General features: G+C 39.1%; 1 protein-coding gene across 1 annotated transcript in view; it reads left to right on the plus strand.

Annotated features, from left to right (window-relative positions):
• Window positions 1-16,636, plus strand: part of ccdc150 (coiled-coil domain containing 150) — a 117,861-nt gene extending 101,225 nt beyond the window's left edge. The window contains exon 23 of the transcript XR_010928899.1: window positions 16,159-16,636. The gene's annotated coding sequence lies outside the window, so the exon portion shown is untranslated. The remainder of the gene's footprint in view (window positions 1-16,158) is intronic.
• Window positions 16,637-17,014: the final 378 nt, after the last annotated feature.

Consider the following 17,014-nt stretch of genomic DNA (forward strand, 5'->3'; position numbering starts at 1 on the left):
CTGGACTCAGGACTCCATGGGTGTGTACAAATTCTCCCTTACTGCTGTTTTGTAACACCTGCTAGGGCGGGACATCTTCCACCTTCTTATTGGTTCATGTAGTTTGGTTGTTTCTTGCAGTTCCAGCATAGCTTGCCAACTTAAACCTGAGCAGAGGTCTAATTAGCCAAAATATGTGACATGTGTGTGTTTGTCTTTGTAATTAAGTATATCTGCTTTGGAATGAACCTAATTGTTTGTTGGTACTTCTTTGTGTACTTGTTGGTATTGTGTACAGTCCTATTGTTATATTGTCTGTACTGTGTATGTAGCCCTACAGTATATGTGAACTCTCCTTCTGTGTTGTATAGCTCACACTTATTGCTTGTACTGACCTCATAAAGAACGAATCACCATAATACACAATTAATCCCAGATGTATGAATGAAGTCTCATACTGTATCATATTTCCTGTTCTCTCCCATCCATTTCTTCAATTTCCTCATGCCCCTCCATCTCGCTATTGAATGTTGCCTCTGGGGAATATCAAGCTGTTGTCTCTCCTCATCTCTTCCTCCTCCCCACCCATCCTCCCCTTTCCCTGATGAGAATGGACAGTTGCGATTCAGGCACTGCAGACTGGGAGGGGTGGGAGGACTGGAGTGGTTGACAGGATGACAGAAGGCATGTGTGTGTGGTCTGTCATAGGCTACTTTTGGGTACAAATTTCAGACTTGGGACCAGTTAATTGGGCAGGGTTTGTCCAACTGGGGATAAAAGCTGTGTCCCCAATTGGGGAAAAAGCAGATTTTTGGGTCGGTGGTTAAGGGTAGGGTTAGGCGAGTAGTGGTTATGGTTAGGGTAAGTCTCCAGGAAACTAATGTAAGTCTATGTAATGTCCCCAAAAGTGACCATGATCTGATATGTATGTGTCTGTCTGTGTGTGTGTGTATGTGTGTCTGGAGGGCTGCTGGCAGTGGGAGCCATGCTGAGATTGCCCTCTGCTGCAGCCGCTAAACATTCAGCTGCCTTCTCATCAGCCCCTCTGTTATTACCACGGACCAGCGATCCCACTGACTGACTCAACAGATGCCCAGGGTATATAGATGTGTGTGTGTGTGTGTTTGAGTATGCATGCGTTTTTTACAGTAAAGCACTGCTGGTGGTGTGTGAGCTGTTACATTTGAGAGTGAAATGACGCAAGTGCATGCGTATGTGTGTGTATATGAGAGTGCCAAGTATATGTTTTCATTTGAAGGCAAAAGGAATGATGTGTGTGTGTTGGGGGGGGGGGGGTTAATTATGTGTCGTACATCTGTGTGTGAGTTGAAGTGAAATGATGGGGCGAGGGATGGTGGAGGATAGGCGTTTTGACTGGTGTGCGCTTATGTTTGTGTCATTCCCCGCTGGTTGCCACCTCCTAGATGTTTAAAATATTCTTTCTACTTTACAGAGTAGGAATTCATGTTTTTAAAAATCACAGCACAGCTAAGCCAGGAATTGTACTGGCCCTTTTTCTGATTCATGTTTTGAATGAGTCAAAATTGAGCTACTCGTATTCATTCGTCAGAGAAACCTTCCTTGAAATCAAAGGAGTTGAAGGGAAATATGACTTTTTTTTTGTTTGTCTTGAGGATGTCACAGCTGTTTCAGCGTCCCTGAGACTGTGCTTCTGCAGATGGGGCATGATGTGAGATCTGTAATGCAAAGTAAATGTTGCACAAAGGATTCAGCTCAGTTTGAAACACAAATATGCAGTAGAGGAAGAAGTACTCTTAACCTTTGCTTATGTAAAAGTATTAATATGACGTTATCAAAATAATCCAGAAATACAACAGTTTCCTGTGAATCCCTTGTGTAAGGCGCTTTGAATCCCCTGCAGGAATAGCGGACACCACCACTAACAATGAAAACGACTTACAGAATGTAAATACATTGAATAACTATTGCTCAAAAAACCACTGACCATAAATCATATTGAAATGATGATTGCGTGAAAGTCTTATGGATTATAACTTATGGTACAAAAGTATTATCAGAAAAATCTACTTAAAGTATCAAGACTAAACATATTGGTCTGCAGAAAAATGGCCCCTGTGACTGATATATAAAATGGTATATCAATTTATAATTTATCAGTCACAGGGGCCATTTTTCTACCTCTGTTTTATTCAGTTGCAACTCAAAAGCAAGCCTAGTGAAATCATTTTTTACAAGAAACTCAAGGTTCCCATCTTTAGCCATTCTGCTAAGTGGTCCTGCCAGCTACTCAGTGCAGGTAGTTTTTTTTTATGTTGACGAGTCGTCATGGTTCAACGTGGCCTCCCTTGTTTTTTTTTTGTTTTTTTAAATGATGAATTGACCATTCAGTGTTGAGCTCAGTCAAGCCTGGTCTCAACCTGATTGGCTAAAACTTTTACTTTTTTTCTCTAAAGAAAGCCAAGCAAAGCTGGCCTCTTTTGAGCGATTTCACTGACCATTAGACAGAGCAGAGAACATCAACTACACATAGCAGAGGGGTGCCATTTCACTCGACACACCAGCTAAAGAAAAAAAAAAGATGTTTTGATAACAATGGATGGCAAAAATCAGTAAAAGACACATACTTAGGAATAATAAATATTTTCTAAGAAAGAAAACAAAATTTATGGGGAGGCCAGGCTTCCTTTGACCTCCGAGAGAAACCGCCTCTGCTCTAAACAGTACTTAAAGGTAGAGTCAGTCATTCTGGAGAAAGATTGTTGATTGTTGAACTAAACAACAAATGCACCCCTTCCTTCATGCTCCTTCAGAAGCTCCGCCTCCAAAATTCATGTACTCACATTGCCATGGCGACTGACCAAAAGAGAAATATGGTGGAATCCAGAGCAATGTGTCAGCTGTGAAGTCACTTCTGTTCCTCTTGCATGCCATCATGTGCAGAAAAAAATGTAATCTCATGTGAGCACAACAGTTCATTCACACTCTCCGCCTCTCTGCAGCCTCCCTACTTCTCACTTGACCTGCGTCTGGCGTCTCTGTCCACAGATGCAGCGGTCTGTCAGCTGCAGCTCCTGGGAAGCTGAGAGGACAGCGGCCAGACAAACTGCCTTCACCAGGCTGACTGACAGCAGAAATTTACTGAACCAAAATAGTTTACACGTTGGCTCCATGGAAAGAAGTTCAAAACACATATACAGCGGGATATTTGTGATTTAAACAGCTGCCTGCTCAGATTACGCATCACTAAACATGACAGAAACAGACTCAGAGCATAAAAAAACACAGGGGATTCAGTGTGGATTGATACATTTAATAAAATGGAAGCGTATGGCTGGTGATTGACTGGACTAGTGTTGTGTGGCTCAGTCCGAGTCACTTTGTTTCCCATTTACAGAGCCAGGACTGTAGCCTGGGAACCAGTCACATCTGCCAAGCTCATATTTTAATTGCTCGGTTTTATTTGCCTCCCCCAAAACTCAGATCAAACTGTCAAACTCGGTAGAGCTGATCAAATATGAATCAAGATTCTGTTCCTGCATTGCCTATTTTCAAATGTTTTCAGAAACACATTTTAGTGTACTGTTAAGCTGTAATTTGAGAAAGTTGAGAGACAATTCAAAACCAAGCATCGCCCAACTTGCATGTCTCAATGCTACGTGACACATTTTGTCACTCTGATTGGTTGTAGTTGCGGTCTGCCTGTTGCCTCTTGAAAATCAGAAATGAACTGAGAAGTTCCAGACTAATAGGCATTTGTGAATTAGTCTGATGATGCCAGGCTACCAGGGCTGTGTATGAACACTGGATTTTTTTTCAGCGCATACACAGAACAGACAGCTAGCAGATCATGAGGAAATATTTGCTGAATCTGACAAAAAATGTATAAAACAATCTTTCTCCAGAATCACTGACACTACCTTTAAGTACAGAACTTGAGTAAATGTACTTTGTTACTTTCCACCACTGCAAGTGTGCTGCTGATGTCAAACTGAACCTTTCCTCTCAGATCAGCAATACCACTTTTTGTTTTGGGCACCTTTTATGCAAACATTAATAAAAGTAGAGACAGCAGTAAATGGTCTAGCACTTATGAAATCACCATTGCAGATTCAGACAAAATTAGGGCTATTTTTCTAAAAGGACAAAAAAGTTGATGGCTGGGTCCTAATAATACAGCAACAAAACAGGTTTTCAAGGTTCAAGATTTTATTGTCCCTGAGGGAAAGCTGACCTGCAGCAAAGAACACAAAAATATATAATACAGCACAATCATAAAATGAATAGATAAAAGACATAAAACACATGATACAGTAAGAGCAGTGGATTGGATTACTAGAGTATACAATGTGGAATATTATACAGTACACATGCTTTATAGGTAGATGTGGGTAATAAATATGAAATACATTTAATATGCTTTGAATGAACTCCTTGAATTGAAAAGAATATTTCCTTTTGCTTGTTTCTGTACAGTCTAAAACCTGGCCTCCAGTATATCATGACAGTTATTTGAACTGTTGCAGCTGGTGTGGATCCCAGACCTGCAGAATTGCACTCTTCATGTCCTGTGATCTGGAAACGGATGTTGGTGTCACCATGTTGTAAGCTCTCCAAATAGCAGATGGGGGAAAAGAAACTTCTTTAAATCTCCTCTGGCAGAGGATGTACAGATGTGTCCTTCCCAGGTGTGTAACAGATTATGAGTTAGCGTATGAGCTTGCTTTACCTTCAGTCTCTAACAAGAGCAGTGCTGTATGTGTGAGATGACAACTCAAACATAGAGCAGTAAAGGGAGAGATACACAGACAGAGAGAAAGAGACTGGCATGGTGGTGAGATTGAGGTGCAGGAGGAAGAAATAATGAAGAGTAAAATGACAGGAGGATCTGAAAGGGACAAGAGTTAAACAGAGTGAATGATACAAAGAAAGAGAGAGTGAGAACTTGAGATGGTATGATGGAATTGAAAAAGAAAAAAAAAAATCACAAGACAGAAAGGGGAGGTTGTCAGACAGCAACCCATGTCTGCTACAAATTACAAAATTACAAAATATGTTTTGAGAGAAGCACAATGCTGCCTGGATTTTTAAAAAATCAACTTCAGTGTATATTTCACAGCAATGGTGGAAAGTAAGTACATTTACTCACATACTGTACTTAAGTAGCCTACTATTTTGAGGTGCTTGGACCATTTTATGCTACATTATGCTTCTATACAACCACATTTGAGAAGGAAATATTGTACAAATAAAGTTTACTTTGTTGACATTTTACTGAAAAAATGATATTTCCCAACCCTTAACCAAATTGCCTAAAGCTGGCCACATGCAGGACTCAAGAGGCAGAACCCTGGTTTACAACGTTTCCATCGTCCACCCAGACCACCTGTTTTGTACCGCATGACCTGTGTGTAGTACTGTACAAAAATGTAGCTCTTCCTTTGCTCAAAAAAACATGTGAGCATAATTCGTTTTGTTTCCCATCACTATGTAATTGGGGAAACAAATGAATGTTTTATGAGAGTAATTTCAAGGGGATAAGAGCTGTGTCCAAAATCCAGACTACACAATAATTGTAGTTTTGAATCTGTAGTGTGTTCACATTAGACAAGTCAAGTGTACTCAAAACGCTCGACATGCATTTGGAAAAAAAACAACCTTGATATTAGAGTGCGCTGTAAACATATACTACTCTCCCACATTATAATGCACAAAAGGGAATAGAAGACCTGCTCACAGCTGGGAAAATATTAAACTAATTAGTGGGTAGCGGTGGAAGAGGTCAACAAAAAATACTTTTAATTTGGAAAAACATTTTGCTGTCTCTTTGTAATGTTTAACTGTATATTGTGTAAGATGTACTATATTACATACATACTGTGTACAATCATTATATAAGATGGAATTGTGACACAGCAAGGGTTGCCGACAAAGACTTGTTTTGTTTATGTTCATATTGATTGTTTTAATGTACTGTAGTTCTGTTTTTTTTGTAACTGATCATCATCATTGTACTTTTTGAAAAAATGGTATTTTGTATATTCAATATTGATTCTGGTTTATGATGATGCTGCTGAAGTGAAATGAGAGAGGAGCAACTATGGGAATCAAAGAGGGGCTACATAAAGATGCTGCAGCACTGAGACACCATGCCAGCAGCATCAACAGCCACCTCAGGGAGAAAAAGCTGCTTCATAACAGCAAATTGAGCAGCTCCAATATGTGATTATAAGAAAAGAGCTAATTTTTCAAGTTGTTTTGCAATTCAAGGTCTATAATTAGTTCAATATTGATATCATCACATCCGTCTATCTCTCTCTAGCTGCTGTGTGGTTAAAAAAGCATAATTTAATCATTCCTGTGGAAACCTGCTATGGATCAGATGTAGTCAGTCACTGTCCCTCAGGTTGTCATGAAATCATTATTTCATCCATAAAAAAAGCCAGACTGAAGAAAAATGACTTCTATGCCCAGGGAGGGGTGTTGATTTGTGGAGACTTTAATGCATACACTGACCACCAGCCTGACACTACAGTTAGAAAACAAGTCATACTGTATTCAGACACAACTAGCCACACCAACTTTAGTTGACAAGCAGCATTCACTTTGACACCCATGCCTGGTTTATGTCTAGGCTTTGTTTATTGTTACTCAATAATTTACCATTACATAGAGTCAATTTATTACACATTATATAAAAAGAAACTAACGCAACTGTACCTTTAAGCAGTAATATTAGTATAATGCAAGTCAGTCAGTTGCAGTTCAGGGTACAGCATCTAAACTACTACTCGTGGTGGATGAATATGACTGCATGGAACTGATGAAAACAAGAATGAAATGATTCATATTCATGGCATAGCTATATATGCTGTAACTTATAGGATTTGGGAATCAACATAAGCTCCATTTACTCCTGGGGCCAGATGCATAAAACTGTGTAGATTCATGATTTAAACTGCACATACACATTCTTTTCCTCAGATTTATAAAGCTGTGCGTATGCATGGTTCTGTTTTATAAATCTCAGTGATTGTGAAACTGGGCTCATGTGCACGAGCCTCATTTCCACTCCCACAATGAGCCATAAATGGATGAAGACACGCCCTTAACCAGCCGTTTCATATCAAAATGCTGCCTGCTCCACTGGTCTGTACATCAGTCAGTGAAACAAACAGGAAAGCAGAAGTGCCGCTGTTTGTGTTGCACTGGTGAGGTTCTCCAACAGCTGTCATTATGCACAACCATTATGCACAGCTGTGCGGCTCTTTATACTGTTCATATCATTAATTCATCACATGGACTGTAAACCATCGTCGGCAGTGATCTCAGAAATATAATCAATGATTAGTTTGTGGTGCCCATATCTAAACCGACTTTACAAGGTACCACAGCTAAGGATAAAATAAAAAGAATATTAACAGCAAAATAAAATGTGTTAATTAAAAGAATGATAACATTGATCACACAAAAGTAATCAATGTTACATTTATAAATGGATTGGCATTTTACAAATCTCTGTGTAAACACAAAAATAAATAAATGCCATTAGTGCAGCTGGTTATCAACGAACACAAACAGTGTTGTACTAAAAGATTCCATCTCTCACCTCATATTTTATCACCACCTCATCACTTCACCCCCAGATCGCTTTAGAAAAACATGTGTACGCCTGGTCTGAAGAATGTGTGACATGTGCACATTCTCACCGCACATTCTGTGTTTATAAACACCACCTTATGTGCGGAAAATGGCGTATGTATGGTTTTTATATGTAGGCATCGTTTATGCATCTGGCCCCATGTCATCTGATAATGACATCTGATCCACAGGTTTTGGCATTTGCACCTGGTATTAATAAGTGTCATTGTTATTTTGCTTGCAACGTGATCGGATCTTTACGTGCAAATGAGTTGCACGGGGCTGGTACACTGGCTGACAAACGTGATGCCTCCCAAGGTCAAGAGCAGTGATGACATAGATGGTCATTCATTTTTTGCAAAGGAAGACTGATAGTACTGCTACTCTCTGTAGCTTAAGATTAGATATTCTAATCACAATGCATTCTGCATGCATTTACACCAGAACTACCATGGGTTTTTCTTTATCCAGATAAGATATCCAGCTACAGATTGCATCAGAATCCTAGGTGTGAATGGGGTAATATTGTGATGCTGCATTTTGGGTACTTTAGGGGCTAATCTGTTATAATTGTCGATAGCTGCTGTAAAATGTAAAATTTACGATCGAGTTTACAATTAAAAGCAGGTAATATGTCAAGACAAACTGAAAAAGGATGGAAAGTATAGTATGGGATAACATTAATGTTAGAAAGGTATGAAAAACATAAAACCATTCAAGCAGCATAGTCCAACCTAAGGGACTCATACAGTTTATGTAGTTCACTTTTCTTATTCTTATAAGAATTTTTATTGTCATTGGCATAAGTTTGTAAAGAGTGGTCTTCTGAATCGTTTAGTCGCAACTTTTTGATGAGCAGCTTAACAGTATTTGGTATCCAAGCAAAGGCTTCAGGTCAGGGGAAATAGAAAATGCCTGATAGCAGAATGTGAGTCTGCACACTGTCAGCTGAATGAGAGGGGACTCTCTCAGGCAGCAGACCTGTGTGACTGCTGACTATGTATTCAAAGACTTATTTATTCTGTCAGGACAAACTATAGCTCAAACCACAGACACCTTTGTGAGATCACAAATGATCGTACGTTGTAAAAGAACTGAAGGCAAACTAACCACTGAGACTTCTGTGTAGGAGGTGATCTACAGAATTATTTTGTAATATACTAAACAGACATGCACATGTGTTGCAGTTGTTTAAAACCAGCCCCCAGACCACATGACTAATTTCTGAGTTTTGTAGATGACCTTGATGTACTCTCTGCTGCAGCGGGTCAACAGCCTCTATTAGACATGTTCTGCCACACTTCTGCCCCAGACATTAACCTTCAAAAAAGCTGAAATATTAATATTCCAGAGGTCCAGATGTCATGGGAAGAGGTCCAGCTTCACTTGAGGAACAACTCATATGCAACAGTGATTAGTCAGACATACAGGGGCATAGGATCTCCTCCATCTGAAACTTTTATCTATCTGTTGATGAACTGAGAGAGAAAGGGTCTTCAATGCCATCAAAGTGTCAGTTCATCTCATCACAATTAGGATGTGGCTCAAAATATCAGTTATTGAACCCACTGCACTATACAGCAGCAGCCATAAGTCTAACCTGAGACTCATACAGAGCTCTCAGGGTAGACTGTGGATGATGACAGCTAACAATTCATATTCAAAAAATATCACATTTCTAAGAGTCAACTGGTCCTTATTGTCAACAAATGCTATATTACTGTAATAACTCCTCAGCAACAGGAGCTGTGGTGGACTATTTCTGCCAAAATTTGTTTTTCATTATTAAGTTTTCCCTTGCAATTATTACTTATTGTGTCAATATTATGGGACAAATTCTCAGTTTTTCCACACATATGAGAAAACAAGTCATATTTAAGTGACAGTCATAAATATGAAAACAAGATTTTGAGCTATAATTTGTTCAAACTTATTTAGATCTTACAAAACAGATTGTTGTGAGAATCAACACTAAATGTTCAATAACATTTGTCTTTCAAGTGACAGCAGTGGTCTTCCATAGAAACTGACCCAATTAAACCAGTCAACCAAAATTAGGATGTTTATTGGGTTAAAACTACAAAATTGTATCAAAAATGTAAACATGGCAGAATATCGGATAATGTCAACTGACACTACAAAAGTTATCCAAAGAATGCCGGCTGTGCTGTCATTGCAGTACATACTAGGCTTGGGCAGCATCTATTTTTTCATACCTTCCTGACATTTCACTGGGGTATATGACGGTATTTGTGTGAAAAAAAAAAGTGAAAGCTGAGCTGCTGGTGATAGAAGTCATGCATGTATGACATTGTCTAGCCTACAATGCTGTGTCTAATATTATTTAATACAATATACAATTAGTAGAATACAATTAGTATTGATTGTTTAAAAAAATAATGTTATAAAATAATTGGTTCTTGAATACTGTATTGGCCTAAGACGTCAAGTATCTCTCTATATAAAGCAAGCTACTTCATACCTGGCAGGTGGATTGCTGGGGAATCAAAGAAGTGCAATGTCAATGTGTGAAGTTGTTTGGATGAGCGGTCCTTGAAAAATATATAAAAATACCTCATAAACAATGTTAATTTACTTCTTCTGCCCATGGAGTCAACGAGTGGAAATATGGACAGCGCCACTCTGCCATTACAACCCACTTTGTGGTCAGAGATGGGATTACATCTGTAGTGATGACAACTACCATAGAGAATGATTTGAAAAAGTTAAGAGAGTTAAACTCTATTCTCGTTCCTCATGCGCTTGAACTTTGTATGCATGTTCAAGACATTGTGTAGGATGTCTCAGCCATGTTTTGAATGGGCGCTACAGTTTATCTGATCAACTTCAGCTCAACCCAAAACTGTAGTCTCCAGATATTCTGTGTGTGAGGTGTTTGGGGAGCATCGGTAAATTGTAACATCTACCGATAACCTGCATGACAGGCGTTTAGGGGACAGGCACTGCTCTCTCTAGGTTTTGAGAAATCGGCCCGCTCTGAACAGGCACTGCACTAATTTAGTAAATAGGACAACATGGTGGCTATGTTCTGCATTTATAGCCTACATGGGTTCCATTACTTTTAGACTCCTTTTTCCATCTGTGTGGTTATCCTATTTTGTTTGTATATTTCACAGGGGTAGGTTGGTCACTTTGCATTCAGGTACTTCTAACTTTACTCACCACGTATGCCCTGGTGTTGAAAAAATTTCAGTGCACATCACATTAAACATATGTTGCATGTACAGCAGAATTCTTGTCTGTTTGAGTTGACAGTTCTGAAAAAGGGGATCCTGACATCTATTGCTATTGGCCTTCTTGTAAGAGGTGGGAGGAAGAGGCTTGCGCAGTACAGTGAGTTTGGCAGTGGTCGGGGACAGCTCTTACAGGTGTGCTAAGTTTTTGTTTGTGGATTGAAGCAATGTGTTGCTCAATACTATTCCATTCTTTCAGCAACTGAAGACCTTTGTATTTCACTTCTTTCAATTAACACAACAGGACGCAAATTTGTTTTAAATAAGTTCAGCAAAAAGGGCAAGGAAGCACTCATTTTGCTCATATAGAGCAGCATCCCTGGCATCCTCCTTTTGTGCCTGTGATTTTAGGAGGGCCAAAATGCCCCCATCTTTCTTTGGCCTTTTAGTGGGTGGCTGGAAGCTGGTAGATGGCACAGACTCCTCCTCACTATCTGTATCAGGTATGAGGGAGGTTGGCGAGGCCTCTTCACATCCAGGATGAGGATGAGGCTCCAGCAGTAGTCTGGCACTGAGCATGAGGCAACCAGGGTGGGAGGCTGAATGGATGGCGTTCCCCCAAGTGCCTCATGCAAGGCATCAAACCATGGCTGTTGCCTTACCACAGTCTGTGCCTGTGCCCGTGGGTCGCTTCTTCAACTCCTATTAACACCACGGATAACAGAATGTTACTGAAAGGGCAGTTGGGGCAGAATGCAGTGACCAATAATGGAATAGTCTAACTGTTCCTTGCCATTGAACTTTGTGGCTAATGACAATTGCTTTCGCCTCAAATGTTTAAAAGCTAATCAAATGTGAAGATAACTAATAGGCATATTACAGTTCCATACAGAATGCTGGGGTAGCCAGTGTAAGCCTGTTTTAATTGTACAAATTAAAATCCTCAAACACTAGTCCACCACGGTGCCATGCCATCTGATTTGCTTTACCTTGTATTTAGTTTTCAAGTTATGCCACTTCTTTGGAGGCCTGAATGGGGGTCACCTGACCCTCCAGCCCAATTTCCTTCACTGCCTGCAGGTCAGAATTAGCTTTATTTGCCATCACCATTTATAATATCAACATTTTAACCCACAAATATAGGCTACTTACTCCCAGCCTGATTTGGCTGTATTCCTCTTCCCACTGAAGAGATAATCCAGTTTTACCCTTGCCTTCATTCAGGCAGAGGTGTCAGCATCTGTGACTGAAGTAAAATTAATTAATGATATTGCTAAAGGCTGACAATACAACGCTCAAATGAAGAAATAACTAATGCAAACTGAGCATATGTTAGACTACAACGTTAACTTGGATTCGATCATTTAACAACAGTAACATAATGTTCATAGTTTGCGTATGGGTTTAACATATTGTTGAAAGTTCAAAACATAAGCATATTAGCAAGTTATGGCATAGATGGAAAATGCTTCATAAGCAACGGTAACTTACATAGTGATCTCCGTCCCATGTTAATCGATTGTGTTCTTCTTCTTCGGGTTTAATTATTTGAGTTTGTGAATGGTGCATTGCTTGGTCGCTTTGGATATCACTGCTGCAAGGAACTGTGGAGCGGAATTATCTCCTTTCCTTTCGTGAAGGATGGTCAAGTGTACCCTATGCTAAAGGAGATTATACAGGAAGCAATGAAGTTCAAAAAGTTAGTGAATTCAACCAGCTCTCATCATGGCTGCCACTTAGATACTTACGGGTCATTTCACTCAGTTAGGAACCTTCCTAAGCAAAAAAGACTATTTGACCGTAGCTCTCTACTTAAATACAAAATAAACTAATGAAACAAGGAACAGGTGGCATGACACAAGGGCAGGCTGGGAGCTGATTGGCTGGGGATGAAACAGGGAGCAGGGCAGGGCTAACGAGACTGATGCAGGGCAGGTGTGGAGCACAGGAACACAGAAGGGAAACACAGCAAACAGAAAACCAAAAAACACAATATAACCTTACACAAACCATCCCAGAACTCACATGAACACAACGAGCACACACAGCAAAATGAACTTCAGCATATATTGCTGTTGACAAAAACATGAATAAATCAGTCTGTCAAGTGGAGTGGCTTGCATATTAAGGCTGCATGAAACAACATAAATCGAACCAAAGACAACTGCAGCTCTGAATAACATAACTAGTGTTTCAGTTCAATATAGCACTTAGCTCCAATGAGAGTCAGTATAGAAAGCACCAGTATCTCAAGTGGTCCGTAAATATAATCTGCAACCTTCTGCAACTTCTTAGTCTTTTCAGTCATAGACAGGCAGAAAAGCCTGAGGGCATCTGGTGGACTGGACCTTGATACTGCCCAAGCCTAGTATATACAGTATAGAATGTTGTTGCATTTCAACCATGTAGGCTGAAACGATAAGCTGATAATTAGATTAGATGGACAGAAAATTTGCCATCTATTTTTATAGTTTATCAATCATTAGAGTTACTTTTCATGCTAAAATGCCAAACATGACCTAGTTCCAGTCTCTCAGTTGTTTGCTGCTTTTCTTTGTCCTATGTGATAGTAAACAGAATATTTGGGTTGATGTGTTGATCAGACAAAAAACCCCTAAAAAACAAAAAACAAAAAACCACAAGACATTTGAAGATGTCTCTTTAGGAAATGTGATGGGCATTTTTTCACCATTTTCTCTCTTTTAGAAGATGAAATGATTTATCAAATAATCAATTAATTGAGAAAATTAGCAGGGCAGTAATCGACAATGAAATAATCCTTAGTTGCAGCCCTAAAATCTAGTTTTAGAGTGAATGACAAATCAGCCATTTGTTTCCCACACCTGTCTCTTAATTTTATATGTTTATTTTCCACATGTATTTATTATTCAGCTATCATTACTATTACATTGTATGTAATGTTATAATACTTGATTGTAGTATTAATATACAAGTTGAAGTTGATATGAGAACATGTGTCATAATGCATATTTGAATTTGAGAGAGAAAGAGAGTCAGTGAGGATGTGTGAATGTCAGTGAGTGAAAATGAATGAGGCCCCTCTGGCCAGCGTTGAGGTTTCTCTCTGACACATATTGATTGTGGGGCTGAACAACGGCCCCGGCAGAGAGCTGCAGACCTGCCATAATGTGTGTGTATGTGTGAGAGAGCGAGAGAAAGAGATTTTTTGTGTCTTAACAATTACATCCTAACAAAGACCAAATGACCTCCAGAGATGGGAAGCAGAGGATAACCTGAAAGCTTAACATGACTCCACTTCTGTGGGTAAAAAAAAAAAAAAAAAAAAATCTTTTGGTCAGAGCTCAGGTTGGCCTTCAAGTGATGCAGGTGCATTGAGCACGAAGCTCAAACCCACTAAACACGTGAGACTTAAATGTCAGCTTTCTCAGAAACAAAAAGGCCTGCATGCAGTTTGACGGCAATAGTGTTATCAGCAGTGCAAATGATTGTTGACACACAGCAGCTGTGTCGGCAGAAGAAGAATAATGACCTGTTTGTGTTGTCTATGTACCAGCCATGTAATCTACATAACATTATTTCAAATAAGTAAAGTTTCAGTTCACTACTGATACCCAGGCACATGCAGCTTCTGGGCAGTACTCAACACTGGATTCAATATCTTCTCAAAAATGGAGACATGTCTTTCTAATGCTTTAAAAGAGGCCCATCATTTATCATTTACAGTTTTTCCTTTCTCATAAGGTTTACCCATGAATGAATTAAATTTCCTCATGCACATGAAACAAACTAAAATTAGGTGTGAAATCCATTATAGACCATATTACTGTTGTAAAGTTGTCAGACAGTGTTCTATATTGTGTGTTCAGACCAAATCTTTGCCTTGCAGCATTCATGTGACTTTGACTGCTGCATTTTGTGTTTAACTACTGTATGTTAGCTGTAAGCTACATGTGTGTAGCTAGCAACAGATGCATACACCGTGTCTGTGAGAGTGCCTGCATGCATGTTCATCTCAGCCTTTGACTGAACTCAGAACTCACCAGAAACTTTTTTTCCCTGTTATTTCCCTCCAGTCTCTCATTTTTACTCTTATCTCTGTATGTTTATGAAGCAGATTCACGTCCTCAACACACAGATAGACTTAAAAGACTACTATCAATTATGTTTTTTTATAGAACCAAAACAAAATACCAAAATTAAGAAAAGATAAAATAGCAATATAATACATGAATGAATAAATTTCATAAGGCAAGTATTATGCTGTTATATATCTTTCTGTAATATTAAATGTTTCTGAAGCACATGTTTTTATTTAAAGCCCTATATAATAAAACATATAATGAATAATAAATGTATTATATATACATATTTTAAATTTCATACATTTTTAACACCACAAAAAAATCTCAACTTAAAGTTTACTTACTAGCTTCTTGGAGATTTCAACTGCATTTCATTGTCTTCATCAGCAAATGTTCCCAAGGCCATCAATGAACTTCAATGCTTGGGCTAGACTGTCATATCTTAAAATGTGTAGTGCCTGTAGCAACTCACTAAACTCATGATATTTATAAGGTATAACCTATTCCTCTGGCTTTTATTGATGTTAATTTTGCCAACTCAGTCTGTGCATCCTATCTAAAACATCTTCAAATAACAGATGAGAGATTCGTTTGCCAATCGGCTGTCACAGGTGGTGACACAAGTCAGAGTTGAACACTGTCAGTGTTTACAACAGCAACGCCGCACTTTTATTATCATCATCATCATAGTTAAAACATATTGTAGCACTATTGTCAGCTCAGCACATTAGTGTAATCTAATGTAGAGGAGTTACTAGGCAAGAAGTCTGGTTGTTTACATCTATAATAAGGGCATATTCCGTTATTGCACATCCCAAGTGTTTTCTGGCCAAATAATTGTGCACCATACAGTGTCCATTTACCTGATCTACCTGAATGTTTAGCATTGCTCCTGGTAAAGGATTTTTTTTTTTTAATGTAAAACAACAACCAAGAGGCCACCACTGTTTACACTTTGTCAGCTAATATAGTTGGGTTATCAGCATTCTGTTAATTATCCTGAAGGTTGTTGGCCTCACTGAACATGTCTGAAGATTTGATAAAGAAGGAAAGAAAAAATGTAGATAAATTAAGAAACTCTTCACAAATATGTTAAATAGAACATGTTAATTACTGTTAGCAAGATGCAGGAGGTCACTCACTGATTATGGTGCCTGTGAAAATGCAGACTCACTCACACACACATGCACACACATAAACAAACACAGCCACGCCCCTGCACTGTGTTTAAACTGAGCACAGTTTTCCATTAGCCTTGATTGGAAGTGTTGATTGATTCTGTCTATGTGTTGTCAGATCAGTGCAGGCGAGGCAGCCACTCTACTTTATTGGGACACGGTGGCAGACGGGGGGACTGAAAAGAGCTGATCCAGCACATAACAGAGTGAGACAGACTGACGAGAAGTTGGAGACTTTATTCCATAATCTCAAAGTTTTGATTCTGTTTCTATTCTCATACTGAGTATCCTTAACATGTTCATTTTTGCAGTTGTTGAATGTATAACAGTTAGGTGTTATTTTGTCCAACCAGGGTACAAAATATGAACAATGTTGTTGTGTTGCATTATATCCTAGATTATTTGTGTCATTCTCTTTAGAAGAAACTGTGTTTTGAGCTGGTTTGAAAGATGAATACAGGTGGGAGGGTCTAATGAAAGATGTGATGCATTTCTGAATTTGTCCACTGTTTTTGGAGCTTTACCCATATTGGGGAAAGCACTTAATTTAAAAGGAATCACTGTTATCAGTGGTATATTGCTTGCAAATGTTTTGTGTCTTCAACTTTGGAGAACTTTGACACACTAATTTGCGCCATTATTTAATAGCCAATCATCTTGACAGTCCCTACCTCTGAGGGAACGCAGAGTCAATGGGTCCAAGGTGGAGGAAGCTATCGTAGCTTATTAGCTGTGTTGCACCCAGCCTTGCTCTGAAGTATAAACTGTTCCACAAAAGGTAGGAGTAAACAGCCCAGTAAAAAGAAAATACAGATACAGACAGATATTGTGACTGGCATTAGCACTAGCATGTCCCTGGCTGGCTAGTAGTGATGGTCAAAGCAGGTCTTTTCAGTGTCCTGAATCGTTAGAATCGTACAGTGCTTGCAGGCGTCACAAACAGGATCTCAACAGAACAAAGACGTGGTCAGTGCAGATT

This window comes from Thunnus thynnus, chromosome 7 (genome assembly GCF_963924715.1).
Source record: "Thunnus thynnus chromosome 7, fThuThy2.1, whole genome shotgun sequence".
Taxonomy (NCBI): Eukaryota; Metazoa; Chordata; class Actinopteri; order Scombriformes; family Scombridae; genus Thunnus; species Thunnus thynnus.